Here is a 4,541-nt window from a genome sequence, read left to right as displayed (position 1 = left end):
TTGTAGACCAACTTCTTTTTCGTACTCAAATCTTTTTCATTAATGTTTTATAAAAAGAGTCTTCCACATAATATAAATACCTAAAATAAAAATTATATCTTTTGTGCATCGTATTGATCATATCATAATAATTCGGTTCATTAACATGCCTCCAGGCCAACACAGCATTGGTGTTAGCTGAGAACTGTCAAAGCCAGGGATTACGTTGTTCACTCACAATCACCAGAAGAAACTTTTACCATTGTATATTTCATAAACAAGTAAAAAGCATGAATCAATCCTCTTCTAGACATTCAAAGAAGTAGGAAGCTAAGAAATGGGAGGTGAATATCCCACAGGAAGCAAATCCCAATTTTTTTCTTTTAGATCGAATATTTTTATAGGAAGGTTTATAATCAAAGTTTTTCTAGATAAAGCTTTAATAGCTTCGACTCTAGAATTTACAAAAAAGTGTAGGCAAACTTTTTATGTTTATTTTATCCAGCAATCAAAAGGTCAACAAAGTCGATTCCACATAAAATAAAAACCCAAGAGAGAACATATAGATGTAAATATGAAAAACCGGATGACAGCAACTGCCTAACCAAGAGCAGCAGTATGCAACACAAAATTCAATCTAGTGTTTACTCTACATACTTCATGCTTTATGGTGTTTATGAATAAGCAAATTTTGCCATTCCCCTAACTTTTTTCTTTTTTTTTGGCCTATCATATGATTCCAATTGCCAGACAAGATGATTGTGAAATATCTCAAAGCGTGATAGATTTTCTTCTCAAGTAATATCAATATTTTGCTATGTTACCAATTCGGGTATGGGTATATATAAGCTCTCAAAATTTGCAAAAATGAAAATACTCAAGTCTCAAAATGTCATTACACAATGAAAATTCAAATTGCAATCCATATTTAATATTCATGTTCATCAGGATCATCAAGGTCAATATCAACATTTGAATCACAATCAATTGGATTGCCGCTACCACTAGCTGTGTCAAGTGCAGAAGCTAGTTCAATTCCATTTTTTAAAACATTTGACAAAATGCCAAAATAATTAACACCGCAAGGAAAGTGATTTCACAAAACATAAGCAAGCAGCTGCTACATGTGCAAAATGTAAATCAACTGAAGTCAGTCTCATTAATGCTAATATAAAGTTCACGAATCCCATGTTCATAGGTATAGCTCGCAAATGCAACTAAAATGATATTTAATTGCTTGCTTGCTGGCATATTCTGATTAAAAATGCTGTCACAAAGTTATGAAGAGTGAAACTGAGGTTTTGATGTATGAAACTATGCTTGGCTACGGCCCTCGGTACTTCCTGGGTGCCTGGGTTCTCTGTGGGGCCTTCACAAAAGGCCCCACAGAGAACCCAGACTGTGAAGACCCCACACAGAACCCAGGCACCCAGGAATCCAAAACGTACCCAAGGCCATACCCATATCTGAAACATAAATAGACGGTGAAGAACCAGTAGCCCGGCCCCAGGCTTTACTAGCAGTACCCGGTGACATAGCTATTTTGTAAAGAGTCGATTGTTGCTTGACTGTTTATTCCCAAAGAGAAGTTTCATTCGCTTGTAATGGGGTTCCCATGAAACAGGCTTTCCAAATTTTCCATGTATCAGTTGTTTTTAGAAAATTTAGAGGCCTTTTTCTCGAGTGGTCTCATGAATTTCCCTCACTATTGCTTACTTTCCACCAAAGTTTTTGTAAAGAGTTTTACACATGAAGTCACAGTGGAAATACAGAGAGAGCAGATGTAATCTCCAGCCATGTGGCAAGAAAACATGAGCAGTGGCTGCATAATTTAGAACCCATCTATGGCTGAAACAGCCCATCTTAAACAGCAGCAGCCTCTATTTTTTAGGAGGAGATTCTAAATGTGCAGGTAGAATGTTAATGAGAAGTATGCACGAGACCACATTTATCTTTAAAATAGAAGCAGTAGACCCCAGCATGGGACATCTCTGTCATTCTTCCTAATTCTATTTCTGCTCCTACCTCTAAAACCCACTGATATTTTGTTCATACTTCTGCTCTTTCTCATCTTTCCTGACCTCTACACCTTTCTCCTCGTTATAATTCATTCTATGGATTATGGATTGCTTGCACTCTCTCCCAACAGTCTACCATAATCAAAAAAATTAGTAAGTTCCTCTTCTCCATCCCACTTTGCTTTCCCTCCTCTTCATTCTCAGCTTTTAGTCATTCTCCCTAATATGTCTGTTTTCCACTCTGTTGCTTGGACAAATGACTCTTCTTTGAAGTTACCACTTAGTTGGATGCCTATGATCAAAACAAACCTTATATTTTATTGAACCCTTGCCCTGACAACCTAAACTTGAATCCTAAAGACAGGAAGTATTCCCAAATTCCATTATGATTGAATACACCATTGAAAGTACTGAAATGATAAGATACCGAGGAACCTCACATAATACAATGGTCAGGTTACTTTACAGTAAGTTTACACAAATTAATCGGTAAGAAACAATGTATTTCCTTTGCAAAGAGATTAAACTCTTGTCACTGTAAGACCTACAGTATAAAAACTACAAAAAGACAACAAGAGTTGCAAGACGTTTCACTTGAATTCAGTTTAAATTTGACAGAAATTCATAAGATCCATTAATTAATCGGACCATGTGATATTTTATTTCATAATTTACCAAATATTTTCTTTCAAAACACCAAATACTAAATACCAATAGTATCTTTATCTTCTTCTCACATCAAATGGCCAACAAACAGGATCCATCAAGATTGGAACCTCCTGAGAAGGATATATCATGAAATTGTCTTCAGTGATAGTGCTAAACACTATAATTTCCTTGTCACTGATAAATTAATACTTTCTTTCTGACAAGAAAACAGCATGCCATTGAGAACTGGATGCAAGTATGAAACTCCAGGAGATCACATAGGTACAGAAATACTTAATGTACATGATGAGGCATTCACAGTTGATTCGATTGAAAAGAGCTTCTGGGAGAATAAAATACACAGTTTTCAGTCATTTGTACTTATTCTGGTGATAGATCATGGAGTGCAATCCAAAACATTGATGATAATGAGAACAATATATAGAGTCTTCCAGAACCACTTCTCAACAAAACACTTATTGTACATGTTCTAAGACGTATTGATCATCTATATGGTTTGTACCTATGACAAAACTAACGACCATATGTTGAAAACCGCATGAATGATTATGTGAATCAAGCCGAAATGCAAACCCAAAAGAAATTTGGCGATCTCCAAGTGCATCATTGTGCTGTACCAATGATGCACATAATCATATTTGCAAACCCAATAACGCAATTAAACACTGGAGAAAACAAAGTGAATGTAAACTCTACAATTAATTAATGCCATAACAGACTGAAACATGGTTTTATATTAAGTTTAATATAGAATTCCATAATTCATCTGACTCAATCAAGCAGTTTTCTATCTTATGCATAACAATTAATACCAACTTATAGTCCTAATCTGCCTGCATTATACTTTCATAAAACACAGTCAAATTTAGTAATTTCAATACAACTCAATGAATCAGATTCATCAGTATCTAGTATGAATTCACCAACTACATGCATATTTGCCTAAGACTTGTACCCCCTAACCCCTCCTACCTGTCTCCAATATCAGAAACAAGTCCCCGTGTTGGAGATTCATATGGGGACATCTCCAGATGCCTAGAGACTTTAGATTTTCTGTGTATCTCTATAAGTGCTGATATTTAGTTGGCAAGAGTTAAAAGAGAATTTAAGAAATACACTAGTACATGTAATTTTTTCATTTTGGAATAGGAGTGTATGATTTTTTCTCTGGCAGAAAGTTTTCTTATCAAATCCCAACAAGGTTCTAGTATGAAGGAGAAAAAATGGATTATGTATATTGCAGTTTTTTCAATTGATCCCCATGCCATAATCTTCAAATAATGGTATTCCATCTGCTGCCTCTAGATGATTTGGTTTAAAATTAGTGTTACATGGGGTTGCATCCCCAAGGCTCTCCAATGTCCCAGGGCCCTGGGAGGGGCATCCCCTTTTTTCAGGGCTAGACAGCCAGCTCCATTTGGTGCACAAAAATAAAAATTTATAAGAAAAATGTTAAAAACTCCTACAAACCTAAAAGGGAGAGGATTGCCATTGCAGATACAGAACACTGTATTTACCTTTTAAGATTTCTGCTGTTTTTATTTCTTTTTGACTTAAGTCTTATGTTAATAGCCACCCCACCCCCGTCCCACAACTGTTCAACTTTTTGCCATCCCCAAAACCTCATCCTTCCATCTCAGAAACTTGGGGAAACACTGTCTAAAATGTAACAACTTACATAATGATGATTATCAAATATCAATATGGTTAAACTTAACTTTCATTAACATTTATTTCAGTACTGTAAAAATGTTATTTTTTTAAGTTTAAAGCATTTCACATTTTTTAAGTTAAATAGCCATTGTAAATTTTTTTCTAATTTATAGATTAGAATAGTTTCATTCTTTTTAATAGCGTATCGGTACCTGTCCCCAT

This window comes from Cryptomeria japonica, chromosome 4 (assembly GCF_030272615.1).
Source record: "Cryptomeria japonica chromosome 4, Sugi_1.0, whole genome shotgun sequence".
Taxonomy (NCBI): domain Eukaryota; kingdom Viridiplantae; phylum Streptophyta; class Pinopsida; order Cupressales; family Cupressaceae; genus Cryptomeria; species Cryptomeria japonica.
The sequence above is the reverse complement of the archived record's forward strand: the minus strand, read 5'-3'. Positions refer to the sequence as shown.